The following is a 17,075-nucleotide window of genomic DNA, read 5'->3' as shown; positions in this document are numbered from 1 at the left end:
TGTAAATACGTGTTTGTTGTTTGCGTGCACTTTTATACTGCGCACGGGACGCTTCCGCCTGCCTTCGTGTGGCGGACGTGTTGATGCCTGTGTGCGTCTTTTAGTGTGCGTGGGTTTCCTGTATTCAATTCCATGAATATGTGTTTTTCGCGTGCGTTTGTGCGTTCCATGTACTTCCCTGCAGTACTTCCCCAGTTACGCCTTCTTTTTCACGCGTTGTTCCCCATTCCACGTGTTACGCCCCATGTCCCACCCCCTTTTTGGTGTGTGTGCACCGACGTTGTGTGCTTTCCCTGTGCGCGTCGCGCACAGCGTTCGGGATGTTGCTGTGACGTGTGCGCCCATGTGCGCCATGCTCAGATTTGGCGCTCATCCCACAATGAACACGCACAGGCTCTTCCATGAATCGCGCACGTGCGCTTGCTTTTTCACGCTTGCGCCGGCTTGCGCCAACATTTTCAGCGCACATTTGTTCCATGAATCGGTCCCTAATTCGTAAGTAAACTCTTTAAGACAACATTATTGTAGGCCTTGTAATCCAAAACCTAAATATTTTGACCTGGTAAAGTATGGAAGGCATATGGTTCACTGTGGGTTAAAATCCCTGCTTCACTGTTTAGCCAAAATGTGTGATCCTGGTCAATTATTTAATCACACTTTAGGCCCGATTCATTGAATTTATTGCACGGTTCAAAGTGACTTTGCACTGCTGAAAGTGACTTTGCACTGCCGATACAAACCCTGATTCATGGAACTGTGCAAAGTATATTTTTGCAGTGAAAAGTCAGTAAAACGTCATTTTAAACTGAAAACATGACTATGCACTGGCCTTGCACTGCAAAAATACACTTTGCACAGTTCCATGTATCAGGGTTTGTGTTGGCAGTGCAAATTCAAATTACAACAGTGCAAAGTTACTTTGAACCGTGCAAAAAGTTACATGAGTCAGGCCCATGATGTAGTTGCTTTTATCAATCAGTGTATTAAGGGGTTACGCCAACCACTGTATGGTGAACTATGGCTGTTGTTGGGTTGTCATACAGAGGTTGGTATCCTTGCAACGTGAAAATCACATGGTGCTAGACAGCACATGTGGTAGGTCATGTACATCCTGAATGGCAATGAGTGTGCATTCCATTCTATGCATGTGCATGGTAGTTATACAAGCATGTCATGCAATTACATTTTAAGTCACCTATCTGGCGTCAAAGGCCTGAATATGTCTGTGAGTTCATATTGGACAGGCACATGCCTTGTCACTTCCATCATTGTTCTGTGCAGTTGCACAGACCTTGGCCTGTCTGTGAACTAGATGCATGCACAGTTCCACACACCTGTGTCACCTGAGTGGTAAGGTCAGACATGCCAGCTACTTCGCACACACAGATGTGGCATTATGGCTTTGTTGCAATATGTCATTATCTTGTATTTCTGTAAACTAAGCCTTACACCTGCTTCAACTGCTGCGCCCTGTTACGCTTGGGTCGGGTGCGCATTAAAAATAAATAAACAAACAAACATGTGTAATGTGCTATGTATCAGTGACAGTGCTGGTTCACAGTCTGAGCATGCACGTCCATGAACTTTTCACCCAGCATTGTGGCATGATGTGCATATACACGGACTGCATTGCAAACAAGAACACCCATGCTGGAGACATTGCTGTGGGGATTGATTGTTGCACATACATGCCACTCATGGACCTTGAAAGACCTTCATCGCCATGTATAAATACTGTGTCTCAGGATATGTTCTATGCACTCGACATTTGCTCATACATAGCCTGCCCACCAGCATGGTTGGACCAGGAGCAACAGGGCAGGGACATGCCACTGTAATGCAGACACGCAATTCGCAAACAAGCCTCACTCCCTGCCTCCCTCTCATCCTCTTTCATACATTACTGCCTGTTTGCTATCCAGGCATGGTGTACTGGTACCAGTCTCTGCCTTAATACCAGTGACACAGACAGCCTACTCACTGTGACCCATGATGCCTCTTTCACTCCCACACCCAGGCCACTCTCCATTGGCCCACTCCCCTCATCCTCATGTGGGTCATCTTCAATTCCTCTTGCCTCTCTTCACTTCATGGTCCTTGCCTGGAAGGCCCACATTTAGCTGCACCTACCCAGAGGCGTTTTCCCTTTTCTCACCTTCCCCCAGGACCTCAATGTTTGCAGTTCTCTCTTATTCGTGTGTCCTGTGTTCACCGTTGTGGTGTCTGTGGATATGGGTGGATGACTGTTGCTATGTGATGGCCTTCTGCATTGCTATGCCACATGTGTGATTCCTTTCCCTGGTATGTGTGGTGACATGACAGTCGCATGGCCCATCATTGTGCATTTACACCACTTTCGTATGTCAATGGGTCCACTGATGGCAGGGTATGAACGGGAGAGTAAGGGGTGGGTGAAAACTGGTCAGCAAATGCCATGAACCCATTGCTTACAGCTGAAAGTTTGTGAATGCACAATGTGTGATGTCTTCATGTCCTTCCATTTGTTGTTTTAGTGCACTTTGAGAAGGAAGAAGAGTTTGTGGTCGATCCGACCACCAATGGAGGGCGTGGTGTTGTACACCATGAGAACACACTGGTGCTCCAGACCAGCCTCAGTCGTGCTGTGGACTCTTCGGATTCTTCAGACTCAGCTGGCTCTGATGTCGAACCAGATGTTCATGCCTCGAAGAGGGCGAAAGTGAGCGGCCCAATGGGTGGATCAGATGGGGCCCCATGGGTGGATCAGATGGGGCCCATGAGTCTACAGCAGTGTGGTTAGCTTCACAAGGCCATTCATTGGTGGGCCCCTCGTCTGCTGTGGTTACGTCTGCAAGGCCACCCTCCCATGAATTGGCATCAGGTCCTGGTATTGATGTCCAAGGGAGGGTTGCAGACCTGCAGCCAACAACAGGGGCACCACAGCATTGGGCATGGTCCCTTGCATCAGGGCTCCGTGGGCCCTGCACTTGTGGTGGACGTGTGAAGGCTGTGGAGACAGAGTGGGAGCAGCATATGTTGCGTGCTGCCATCTGATATGGCAACGTGTTGGAAAAAAATATCAGAGTGCATGGATAAGATGGGCAAGACCATGACCCCACCAGCAGCCGAGGTAAAGCAATGGCTGAAGTTCATTTGATTTGATTTGAATAATTTGTTACGCCCACCATGCCGATAACTGCATTCGGGCGCAGATGTTAACTAAAGGATTGGATATACCACTTTGGAAGGCTATAGTCGCCCTAAAATCGCCCTAAAAGCTTAGGTTCATTTAAACAGGAAGGTTTTCAGTTCTTTTCTGAACTTTGCCAATGTGGTACATGAGCGTATGCCACAGGGCAATTGGTTCCACAATTTAGGACCAAACACAGAGAACCTCCTGTCACCTTTGGAGGTGCGTTTAGTCCTAGGGATATGAATCATGCGGTCGTCATGCCGCTCCCACAGAGTGCGTATGGAGGCCAACATCAAAGGCCGACGGGCTGATCTGAGGTGTCTGCAGGGGTCCCAGCATGAAGATGCTCAGGTACAAAGAGAGGCCCTAAGGGGTGAGATGCAGTACATAAGTACTGCAATCCATGACGAACGCACAGCCACAAGGACACTGATCCATGAGTATATGGATGCGTTCAGGCAGACACTCTCCGAGCAACTCAATGCAACGGGGATGAGCATGCATACAGACTCTGCAGCCATACGTGAGGACATGCATAGAGACCTCACCGTCCTTACTGGGCTGTTGCATTCAACAGTGACTTCACTGGCCATGGCCAGTGAAGACCAGGCCTTGGCACTGCGTGTTAGGGCTCCAACACCAGACCCGCCTACAGATCATCCGCCAGGATGGGGGTACCAGCATAGATCAGCCTCCGGGTCCATTGTTACTGGGAGGTTAATGATCCCACAGAGTGTTTTTAAAAAAAAAAAAATGTCCACTCATGTGGATAATGGAAAGCACCCTACCCCTCTGCGCTACTGGGTGGACTCCCCCTTCCCAGTCAGGGATGGATTTTATTTCTTTTGTGCATGACCGGTGTAGACATTCTTTTTTTCTTTTGGGCCTCCTGATTTGGCATGGACATTTTCTTTTTGTTTTTCAATCCTTCTGGCCCAGATGGTGGCATGTGTTTTTTGTTTTGCCTTTTCCAAGGTGCAATCTTATTTTTTTATTTTCAATTGAGATGGGCAGTTGCCTCAAACAGCCATGACAAATGCACTTGTGGACATGCATTCATGCACAGTGGTGTCAACTGACATGGCTGCCTTGAGGTCGACAGGATGGGATGTGCAGGTAACAATGGGCATATGAACTCTTGACGCATACGTGTTGTATGCTTGATTGAGAACTATGGCTGTTGAAATGCAATGTCCCATGTTGTTCCCGTGATCCAGATTCATTCATCCCGGGACTGCACTCCATGGGAGGTCCACCCTGCACCCTTTCACGTGCCTACTCCCCATGCCCTCTGCCATGCACTGGCCCTCCATTCACGTGTTTGGAGGTTCCGTTCCCGGTGAAGATGATGAGGGAATCACATCATGCAGCTCTATCGGAAGGTGAGCATGTGCGCTGTCTCTCGTGTTGGGTCTGTATTATTGGTGACCATGGTCTTTGCATGCATGACACATTTTTACAAGTTTGGGGGGGATCCTTGAGTCACAGTGAATGTCTGTCCAGATGTGTGTCTGTCCACATGCATGTATGTGTGTGTGCTGTTACACTTCTGTGCGGGTGCATTGCTTTGGTGGATGCACTGACACAATTCACCCAATTCATAGGAGTGATTGGTCACCACTTGTCGCACTTTCATTCACTCTGGAGGTTTATACTAATTGACGGCATGTGTTCTCTGGGGATATGCACTCAGTGTGTTTTGGTTATCATTGACCGTGATGAAATCGCCTTACTGACACCCTTATACTCCCCATGTCCCCATGTATCCTACCGGGCTCTGAAGAGGTACTCCCTGTGCCCACTACTCTTTGACCTGTACCACTTCCCAATCCAATCCCTTGTCCACTTACATGACTTGCCCTGCCACTGTTCCATTTGGACCGCACACGTTGATTGTCAGGTATACTCATCCTCCAATGCACCACTTCATGAGGTAGCCTCTGGTGACACAATTCTGGCCATTTGTGTACATTTACTGCACAGGACAGGTTTGTCGGACTTTAAGCATGTAGGGTTGGACAGATAAGCGCATGTGTATCCCTTGACAGACTGCTTCTGTGTTACCCAATAAGGTAACATTTTGTACAGTGTTTGTTTCTGTAGGTTATCTACACAGGGGTGAGTTGCATGTTTCTTGGTTTGCATTCCTTGTTCTTCTCATCTGGCACTGTCAGTGAGTTGACATTGTGTGTGAACATTGTGTGCGCATGCATGCGTGACATCGTCCATTCCACACAGCTTTTCTTCATCTGTTCTCCCCGTGTGAGTTGCAAGTGCACCCTAGAATCCATTCACAGTTACTGGGACAGTCTCACTCGGGGTGTGTGGTCTGTTGTGGGGTGAGTGAACAGCTGCATGTTGTCCTATTGTCCTTTTGCAGTGGTGTCTGACATGGGTGAATGTTGTTTGGTGTAGGGCATGTGTATGAGGTTGTAGGTACTTCTTTGCGGGCATGTAGTGTACATGTTTCTTTTTAAGATTTGCATGCCATTGTGGGTGTTGCCAGTGGTTTGTCTGATGTAGAGCAGATGATTGCCCTTTCACATGTGCCCAGTCTTTGCCAGTCTGCCCTTCTCTGTCACCCACTTTTGACATTCATGGCCCACTACATGTGGTACTTTTACATCTCTGTTCCTTCCAGGCTCGCTGACCATGCTGCTTCTTGCAAAGGTGTTCACGTCTCCTTCCTCACTTGGACGACTTCTCTCTGCCTTCACCCACTATGATGTCAGACATATCCATCCTCATCTCCGCTCCTGCCAGTCTACTCCTTGCAGTGCATTTCACCTGTCCCCCTCTCACTCTCTTGCACTCCACCCCACTTCTAGGCAATCGTCACTCTGTGTCCTGTGTCCATCTTGCACTCTGTCATCCTTCAACACTGGGTGGTCCATGCCTATTTTCCTGTTCCCTGTATGGGTTGTCATGGATGTCCAGTATCTTTATGTTGTTGCGATGCATGTTTTTGTGGTTTTTAAATGTCTTTGCAGGTGGGGGGCAGTAGATGTAAGCCTGGTGGGTCCCCTGTGCTGGTAAGTGAAGGGCACTCAGGGTGTCACATGTGTAGTAGTTTGTGGCAGGGAGTCAGTCACTGTGTAGGACGCTTTTATTTTCCTTGTATTGAGGTGAACGGGTTCAGCATCTTGGGTGCATGTGACACATGGGGATGGTAGGCTGATGTTTCTATGCATGCTGTTTTGTCATGTCAATCAGGGTGACACTGGTTGCGTGTTCATAGTAGAGAGGGGGTCTGCCACTGTAGGACCTTTGTTGGTGAGTTATCGTGAGGGTGGCAGGCCCGGATGTTTGTGTGCTGTGGTACAGGGTGATGGTTGCGGTGGTGAGTGTTTCCTTGCACTTTTCACTTGCGTCGTGCCTGCCACATCGCTTCCCAGTCAATGATTTTGCAACAGTCATGTCTGCCCACGCAGGCAGTAAAATATTGGTCCTTCTTCCCCTCCTAGGCTGCTGTTCCAAGTCAAATCCACACACATGGCAGCATTTCTGGCCATTTTTGGGATGACATATTCTACGCAGACACCAGGCACACACCACTGTCCATGGGTTGTTGGTTGCCATGCTGAACATGTACCGTGCTCAGTACACAATCACATTTCTAGAGGCCTATTGACAGCTGCTGGGTGCATCTCATTGCTCCCTTCAATTCAAGGCACATTTCCCCCAATTCAATCCAGTCCCTGTGAGGCTGGCCTTCCCTTCCACTTCCTTGTTGCCTGCTCCCTTTTGTGTGTCTATGCCCTTGGCCTCTGGTTCTCATTGCTTTCTCATGTTTGCTTGTTTGTTTCCTACCAGTTGCCTTGGTGCCTTGGCTTCCAGCATGACAGCTGCCCCTGTGAAGTGCTGCCTTCTGCAAGATCCTACCTTCTGTGGAATTGGTGATATTTTACAATCGCGTCTTCATGGACTTTGAATCATCGGCTCCCCTGCCAGTGTTTACTGCACTGTCCCAGTGCCACATTAATGAGGGGATGCCATAGTGTGGCATTGGAAGTACTTCGAAGGTGATCCTGGGATTCCATCCTCTCAGTGGTCTCTTTTTTGGGGTCCTCTCAGTGTCACACTGACTGTGGCCAAATGTGAATGTTCAGACTGTGCCATCAGCATGAAAATGGGTGTTACATGATTCTTCACTGCATGGCACTCAGGGGTTAAGGCCATTTAGGTGTTGTGAGTGGGTAAGGGGTCACTGTGTGTGGTGTTCATGTTGCATTGGCATTTGGTTCGCGGATCTGGCTGCATGGGTGCCGTGACACATGGTGATGACGGCTGGTGAGTTATTGTTTGCATTTGTTGCATATCACTCAGGGGGACAAATGTTACTGTATGTTTGGGTGCTTGTATGTGTTGCATGCCCGCACATTGTTTTGTCTTTCTCTACAGAGGCAGGCTGCATGTGAATATGTTTGCTTCGACTGGAGGTGAAGTTGCTGGTGTGTGATTGTACAGGACAGAGCATCATGCTTTGGTGGTATCCATGCCAATAGAAGGGCACATCAATGGATTACACCGTCCAGCTTGTTCAGGCACAAAAGGCATAAGGTGAGATGTGCCTGTTTCTTCCAGTGCACTTGCATTTTTCATGTTCGATATGACAGCTTTGATGTGACTCAGCATTGTGAGCATTTTTATGTCACGGATTGGGTTGGCCACTGAACCTGTTTGTTGTTGTGGGGCGCGCATAGTGAGTCCAGGTCTGTCCTCGCATGTCTTTGTTTGCTCCATCCATTTGCTAATATGCCCACCTACTTGTGGTCTCATGTGTGTTTTGGTGTCTACATGAACAACAGTTGTTGTTGTCCATGTGACAATTGGCAGGGACTTTGTTGCTTGTGCTGTGTGCTTTTGGGTGTTTGACATGGACACTGTTGATTCACCCACTTTTTCTCACTTATGAATTGGCTCAGACTCGGTGGTAATTTTGACATGGGCCAAACTCTCCCTATTCACAGTATCTATGCAACATGTGGATTCTTGCGCCCCTGCTTTCACGCTCACATCAACATGGCAGGTTTGAGCCTGTGCTGCAAGTAGTCTCACAAGTGTACAATTGTGTGTCTGATTGTATTTAGTGAACATGTTGCTTTTGATGTCCATGAATGACTAGGTGCTAAGAATTGAATGATGCCAAGTTGATGCATTTTTCAGTTACAACATGTTTATCATTGTTTATGTATTTTTCACATTTGTTCTGACTCAAGAATAATGGTAGACATAACTTTATAAGGCTTGTGGGATGTTTTTACCCATGCATACAAGCCCTACCATAAAACTGTGCAGTACTGGCATGGAAAACATCATGATGGCCAGAACTCCCCAGAGAGTGCACAGGGAAAACATGAAGAATAGGCTGCCACCCATTTTTGCCTATGTTGTGAGCGGAGGAGGGCACTGCCTAAAACTACCATTGGGCTACACACACAGTAGCCTGAAACCATTGGGAATGGCAATGCTGATTGCCAAAAAAGCAACTCAGAACTGTGGGGAATTCATTTTCTTAATCCCAAAAATGGTTGCATTACCAGTACTCACCACTATCAGAAAGCCGGTGTTTTAAAACCACCAGACTTTTGTGTAAAACTGCATAAATGAAACAAAACCAGACCAAGGAAAAACTTGCTCAGAGGTGGAAGAATGTAAAACCATATTCTGAAATGACTTGAAGGAAGTAATTATTTAATGTATAGGTACAAATTGTCAGTTTGATTTGAATGTAGAAAACTGGGAACAAAAAGTGACATTTAGCTGAAACCTGGCTTAATGAAACTGAATTCTGCCTGACAACTACCCCCGACAGGAGAAACCTGTTCAGCCACTCTTCCCAGGCCTAGCTGCATCCTGCTGCCCCTTGCCAAAAGGAGTTGTCACCTCTCTGATTAGATTAGGGGTGGAGCACCTGGGAACTGGAAGGAACAGAACAATGCAACTCCCTTGACTCAGGCAAATGTTATATTGGGGGCGTCGTAAAGTGGCTTCCTCTTAGGGGAAACTGGCAGGGGCAGTGCCTCTGCTAGCAGCTGAGCTTGGGGGAAGTGGATAAACCAGTTATTCCACCCTGTGATGTGGGAAGACACACCCCTTTTTGACCAGGGCATAATTTTAAAAAGATAGATAACTCATAGTGCAGACTTGTCAGAATTATATAAGTAATATAATTATTTTTGTGATTTTTCTGTGAACATTTTGAGAGGCGTTAGGACCCTGTGGTGTATTCTGGGGGGTTGCTAGCGGAAAATAGGGTCTCACTCCAAATGTCTGCATGTTAAAAATCTGACACTTCATCAATTAATGTCCATACTCCTTGCGCACATTTGTGTAATTTTGGGTAAATGTCCGATATTGCAAAACCAGTTAAAAAGCGCAAAATGTTGTCATTTTTTAATGCAAGCCCCCAGGAAGATCAGAGGCAGACAAGCAAGGACCATAAGGAATATATAATGTGAACATGTCATTTGAACAAATTGTATAGCTGGGAAAGATGTATTTGAATCAAATATAGATTTGTGGGCAAACTGACCAGGGGAGGATCCTCTGACCCATAAACAGACCTCATCATGATGACAATCCATTTCCTTCCCCCAATCATGGGAGAGGGGAGAATTGGGCCAATGACAAGTAGAGAGGGGCAGGCTTAGCTAGTCCCAGGCACACACCCATTTTCAAAACACATAAAAAGAGACTGCTGGGACAGGTAGAGACATTCAATTCCATTTGCTGCGGAGCATGCTGACCGATGACTTCACATCCAGAGATCCAACACTTAGACTTCCAAGTTAAACAGAGACTACAGAACTTTAAACCAAGAAGGCCCACTGCAAGCAAAAGTATTTGTCAGCAGGCCTCAAAATCATTTGCAAACTATTCCACAGCCGGGCGAGCTGTCTGAATTCTTTTGCCAAGAACTCTTGCCAGTACCCAGAAAGCAGTGTTACATCCAGAATCCACTTGATCCGGACCGGAAAGCAGAGCAGTATCCAGAACCAGAGGCCACTGAATCCAGAGAGGCTAGACCAGCAGAGCAGAGCTGACCCAGATCGCTGTGAGCAGAACCGGTGCCTGATTGACCCGCCGAGCAGACAGAACCGCAGCCGGACGTGTTGACCAGATCCGTGACGAGGCCTAGTTCAAATTTATATTGTGAGTACCTAGCAGAACTGTACAGAACCAATCTCTTAGTTAAAATAATCTAATCCAAACTATTTTAACCTAAGTAGAACTGCCTCCTAGAAATCGTGTCATCTGTCATTTGTAAAGCTGCACAACTGTCACCTGGCAATTCTGAAGCTGCAAGCTGTCACCTGTCATTTTGAGCTTACTTTAAATCTGAAAAACTACCTTTATTTAATCGTCCGTATCTCTGGAACCGTTTGGGCTAGGAACGAAATTTAACTTTCCTCTGAAAGCTTAGAATCTAAGCTTTCCAACGAACCCGGAACCTTTTTTACTTTTTCCGCAATCACGATTCATGCACTCGCGAAATTTACCGCAATTTGCGATTTTGGCTCAATTTCTCCACTTGTCAAAATAGCAGCTCCATTCTTTCTTTTGTTAAAATCCGTTTGCAACTTGGTAATAACTCATAGAGCATTGCTAAAGTGAGCCTGAACTAATACCAACACGCATCTCCCACTCACCCTGAATCTCTAGAGGGAATTAAAATCATTGGCACATTTTCCCATCCATTGCCATCACATTTAAAAAGCATTTTGGGCCTGTGTTTCAAACTCCTACCTGTTTCCTCTAAGCTTGCTGGGGTGGAACTGAATTTCGTATTGTATTTGATGGCATTCCTGAGAACTGTGTGCTCCTCTTTCCATCTCCTTCCATTTCTTACATTGCATAGGGGAGGGGCGTGAATTGCCAGAGAAAAAGTGATTATATTATCTTTTGCTAAAATCATATCAAGTATTTCTGTACTGCATTTTATTCCTCATTGCTTTTCCCTTGAAATCATAAAAGTATCTTTGCTACTTTATCCATCCTATACTAACTCCTCATAGATTGTAAAGAAGTGGGCTAGTGCCAGATTACCCATTGTTGATCAACATCACATGTCTAAGTGTACTATCAGATATTAATTTATTATAAAGTGTGATATATATATATATATTGTTTAAATTCTCAAATAAACCTTTTAATTTGCAAAACACACCTACTTCTTGGCTCAGTGGGGTCAGGGGGATTCTAAGAGGGGGGTGTTATACAAGGATGGTCATCCAGAGTACTGAACTAGACATAAAAATACATTAATAAGGGTTTTCCTCAGCATCCCAGACTAGGTATTGACTTGGCTGTAGTGTTGATTGAATATCGCTTACAGGCTGTAGAAACCATGAAAGCAATTCATTGTCATACACATACATACATACACAGTATAATAAGAATACCATGGAAATACCTAGTAAGAAAGTGCATCAGGGAGAAGTCATAGCTGGTCCGATAGCGCAGTGAGAAGAGCGCTGACTTTGACATCTGTGCAGAGCCTGCTGACGCTGGTTCGAATCCTGGCAGGGCCAAACTCAGCCTCTCATCCTTCTGTGGTCGATAAATGAGCACCACACACTGTGGGTAATAATAAGCAGCACTCAGATACCTGAGGGTTTGTAGTGCTATATAAATGCTAAATTATTATTATTATTATTATTATTATTAAAAAAGAAAAACATTAAAGCACCCATGGCCTTCAGGAATAGGTTGGTTTCCTGGGACTGATTACAATCCCACTTCTGCGTGACTTACCATGCCACTCAGATCTTCGCAGACGTCCCTGGCATATGGTTCATCCCTAAAAAAACAATTTGACAGAGTCTGCAGGTTTATCACTGATCAGTCTAAGGTACCCCACCATAGCATCCCCGGTCACCAAGGCGCTGTTCCCAGAGGAGTGGAGCCAGTGGAGGCATTTATTCAGGAGGGCATCCTTCGGTTCCCGCTTATCTAGGGGCACTTTGGGAAACCGATGAAGGAACCCAGTGGTCCCTCTTGCCCCCCCTGCCCCGAAGGCAAGGCTCATAGGATAACGCCTCCCTGGATTGAATTTACTTGCTCTAGTTGGCCTTTCACTGGAGCACATAGTACTTGAAGTGCTAGGGGGGTTCGCCGTCGGAGAAAGGGGTTTGGACCCCGGCAGGGACGTCCTAGTTGGCTCTCGAGGAAAATTGGATTTTTGTGGCTGATAGACCTGATACTGCTTGATATGATATGATATGATATGATATGATATGATAAGGTATTTATAACGTGCCTATACACAAGTGTTTCAAATACACAAGTGTTTCAAGGTGTGACGAGGCAAGGGAGGGGAGACAGAAGGAAGACTGTGACAACGTTTCTAATAGGCCAGGTGACAGTGAGATCTCACAAGTGCAGGGCAGGGAGGGAGTGCAGGGGAAGGGGAGGGGGCGGTGTGGTACATAGGATAGCAGAAAAATAAATAAAACAATCAATAGGAGTGCAGCCAGCAGGTGGCAAGTACAAGGGTAAGTGTAGACATAAAGTGCTAGTAGGGACTGTAGGAATACAGAAACAGTCCCCAAAGTTCAAGGGATGCCAGGGTGACAGTGCAGGTGTGCAACTGGTGGGGAGAGGATCTGGGCCCGAGGTCAGAGGGTAGCCAGGTAACCAATGCAAGTTCAGATTCAGCCAGGAGATCAGCATGAAAGAGAGGAGGAGAGAAAGCAGAGGCAAAGAGGAAGGTCTTGAGGTGCTTTCGGAAACAGAGATGGTTCTCCTCGAGTTTCAGAGAGGCAGGGAGGCTGTTCCAGAGGGAGGGCCCAGCAGAAGAAAGAGATCTACCACCAACTCGCTGCTTGGAGAAGCGACTAACCCTGAGGGAGTTGGAGGCGGATGAGTGAAGAGCTCGAGAAGGAAGATATTTAGGTAGCGAGAGTTGAAGCTATTGAGGTCCCAGGCCCCAGAAGGCCTTGTGGACAAGGCAGAGGGTTTTGAGCTTAATCCTCGCCGCCACTGGGAGCCAGTACAGGGATTTCAGTCCTGGAGAGATACGATCCCTGGGCTTGAGGCCAAGGACACGTTTTGCAGTCCTGTATTGGATAAGTTGCAAAAGGCGGAGAGTAGAGGCAGGCAGATTTAGAAGAAGGTTGTTGCAATAGTCCAGCCTAGAGAGAACCAAAGCTCTGGAGACAGTGAGCTTCCGGGGGAAGGAGAGGAAAGGAAGAATACCTCTGAGGAGGTGCAGTTGGTAGTGTGACTTCTTAGAAACATCAGAGATGTGAGGAGAGAAGGAGGGTGTGGAGTCGAAGATGACCTCAAGGTTTTTAGCCTCAAAGGTGGGAGCAGGAAGAGGGCCACGAGAGGTCAGCCAGAGAGTGACAGTGAAGAAGGGAGCTGGTGTGCCGATGAGGAGATTCTTGGTCTTACTGGCATTAAGGCAGAGATCATTGGTGGCGCACCACTACTGGATGGCAGACAGACAGTCAGAGATAAGAGAAGGAGAAGAGGTGGCAAAAGGGAGCCTGAAAATGAGCTGAGCGTCATCCACATAGCACTGAAAGTTGGGGCAGAGAGTGGCAATGCGGTGGGCAAGAAGTGCCAGGTATTGTTTGAACAGCCAGACAGAGAGGTTAGGCCCCTGGGGAACACCACAGGTAGAGATAGAGATAGAGGAGAGGAAGGACCCAAGTTGGACCTGAGAGGGCCGATCGGAGAGCAAGGAGGTCAGCCAAGCAGGGCCTGATCGTGATACCCAGGTCAACACGGAGACGGTTGAGCAGGATGGCATGGTTTACCGTGTCAAACACCGAAGAGAGATCCAGTAGGATGAGGACACAGGGGGTGTTGGAATCGAGGTTGGAGAGCAGGTCTTCATAGACGTTCAGGAGAGGAGTTTCCGTGCTTATGGCAGCTCTGAAGCTAGACTGATGGTCATGGAGACAAAGTTCAGATTCAGTGTTAAGATTAAGCTGGGAGATGGCCAACTTTTCCAGGAGTTTGCCCAGGAAAGGAGTGATGGAGACTGGGTGATAGTTAGCCAGGCAGGAAGGTCCAGCAGATGGTTTCTTAAGAAGGGGGTGCACAAGGGAGTGCTTCGGGGGGAGGGGAAGGCCCCAGTGGCAAAGGAGTGGTTACAGAAAACAGCCAGACCAGGAGCCCAGGTGTCATTGTGGTCCTTGAAGGTTTTGGAGGAACAGAGGTGAACCTGTTTTGATGGAACTTTCATAGATGGGACTTGTCTAGAAACCTTGTCTGAGGAGAACAGGGGAAAGGCAGAGAAGTAGGTTGGAGAGGTGGCCGAAGAAGGGCTTCAGGAAGAGCAGGGAGTGGAGGGAGGAGGAGGAGAGGAAGAGTGAGAGGACAGGATGTCCTGAGGTTTAGAGATGAAATGAGAAGCCAGGGCCATTCAGAGGGCCTTGGAGGGGACAGGAGAGGCCGAGACTGCAGCAGGATTGGCCAGCTCCTTGCAGATTTTAAAGAGATTAGCCAAGTTGTTAGATGTTGCAGAGATGCAGGATTGGATGAGGGCAGTATTCTTGGTGCGGACGAAGAGCCGGTATTGACTTTGGAGCAGGCAGCAGGTCAGTTTGTCAGAGGATGTACCGGAAGCACGCCATTTCCTCTCAGCCACCCTGCACTTGCATTTAAGGGTGACGAGGTCTGAGTCATACCAAGAGTTACACTTGGCTTCGGGCTTCAAGCGGATTCTCATGACAGGGGCAAGAACATTGAGCCTATCAGATATAGCAGAGTGGAGCATGGAAAGGGCTGTGTCATGGTGTGAATCAGCCACAGGGGTAGGGGTGTTGGAGAGAAAGTGGCGGCGAACACCTCAACTGACACATGCTTCATGGGTTCGATAACCGAGAAGGTAGGTGGCAGTGCTGGAGAAGGCTTGGCCTGAGGGGTGGAGAGGGTGAGCTGTGAGGAAAGGAGAATGTGATTACTCCAGGAGAGAGGAGTGGTAAGAGGGATTGAAAGGGTATGGTCTGGAGAGATCAGAGCATCCAGAGTGTGCCCTGCAGAGTGAGTCAGACAAGAGGGGTGAATAGAGAGTGAGAGAGAGTCACATAGGTCACAAAAGAGTCCAGTGGAAGGACAAGAAGCATCCAGGTGGATGTTGATGTCTCCGGGAAGGAGGAGTTGAGTGGTAGAGATCAGAAGGCAAGAGGAGAGGTCCGCCCAATCAGAGAGGAAGGAGAAGATCTGTCCAGGTGGCTGATAGATGGTAGCCACAGTGAGGGAATGGCCAGGAGAGAGAGGGAGCCTGGAATACACTCAGGGAAGATCAGGGCTACACCCCCTCCGGTACGGTTGGATCTGGGCACATAAGGATCTTGTAGCCATCAGGGAAGAGAGGGTCAAAGCTCGTGACAGAGCTGGCCGTGCATCATGTCTCGGTGAGACCAAGGACATTGAGGTCAAGTTCCTCCAGGAGGCGGCAAATGTCAGATGAGTGCCTGACAGCTGAGCAAGAGTTTAGAGTGGCAAAATGGAGAAGGTTGCCCTCCTTGTAAGACTTCCAGGAGGGGTACAAATCACAGGTACGGCCTGCGGAGGTGCAGAAGATGCCTGAGGAGGGGCAGAAGAGGAGGAAGGAGGAGAGGGCAAGGTAGCCCAGGAGGTGAAAGCAGGGCAAGGCGAGGAAGCCGTGGATGGGAGAGATGGGAGACAGGGGACAGCAGGGTAACACTCCTTTGCAACAGGGAAAGTCATCTTCTGCCTGAAGGAAGCCTGTGTCCTGCCCTCTTTTTAAAAAAAACACTCGACCCTACTTCTCCTAATAACTACAGACCCAACACCACAGTCCCATTCTTACTCAAGATACTGGACAAAGCAGCTTACCTGCAGGTGCAACAATTAAATGAAGAGAACATGCTCCTAGTGTTACACCAATCCGGATTTCTCCTGAGGCACGGGAAGGAAACTGCCCTACTGGAGCTCAAAAACCAGATGGACGATGACATTGACCTAGGTAAACCAGCCCTCTGCCTGCTACTTGACCTCTCTGCAGCATTTGACCTTGTGGACCACAATGTCCTATGCACCATCTCACCTCCATGGCCAAATTCGGTATGCTGTCAATTGGTCGACTGCAATTTGGTCGACTGCAATTTGGTCGACACCATTTGGTCGAATGCCAAATGGTCGAATTTTTTTTTTTTTTATTTATATATTTTTTTTGTGGGTTTTCGTGTGGGGAAAGAAAAAAAAAAGAAAAAAAGGGGATTGGGGGGGACCCCCCCCAAAAAAACCAAAAAAGGGGTAAAAAAAATAAATAAATAAAATTCGACCATTTGGCATTCGACCAAATGGTGTCGACCAATTGTCCTGTCGACCAAATGTTTTCGCCCAATTGACTGGTAACCGCCAAATTCTCTCCTGACGCCACTACATGGTTCACTTCCTTCTTGCAAGGCAGGACCATTCAAGTATTCTCTGACTTATCCTCCGCCTCACCCATCATCATGTTATGTGGGGTCCGTCAAGGCTCCTGCCTCTCTCCCACTCTCTACAACATCTTTACATGCCCCCTCTTCCTCATCCTTGACGCCTTGGGTATCTCCTACACTAACTACGCGGACGATACCCAGATACTCTTCACTCTCAGGCAACTATGACTCCACAACACTCAACAACATCTAGAACACCATCCAGACATGGATGGCAGCCAACAGACTATGCCTCAACTCAGACAAGACAGAGCTCCTCCTGGTAGGATCCAAGGACATCTTGACTCTCAGTTTAGCCATTTCTCCTTTGACTCCATCAGGATCCCAGTATCTGACACAGTGAAAAGCTTGGGAGTCTATCTGGACTCCAACCTATCCATGACTAGTCAAGTCAATGCAATCGCCTCCTCAGCAGCGTATCATGCCAACTCAACGCAGCTAGACCATTCCTCTCTAAGGAGAATTGCACCAACATAGCC

This window comes from Ambystoma mexicanum, chromosome 1q, assembly GCF_040938575.1.
Source record: "Ambystoma mexicanum isolate Mex_15411 chromosome 1q, UKY_AmexF1_1, whole genome shotgun sequence".
Taxonomy (NCBI): Eukaryota; Metazoa; Chordata; class Amphibia; order Caudata; family Ambystomatidae; genus Ambystoma; species Ambystoma mexicanum.
This window is presented reverse-complemented; position numbering follows the sequence as displayed.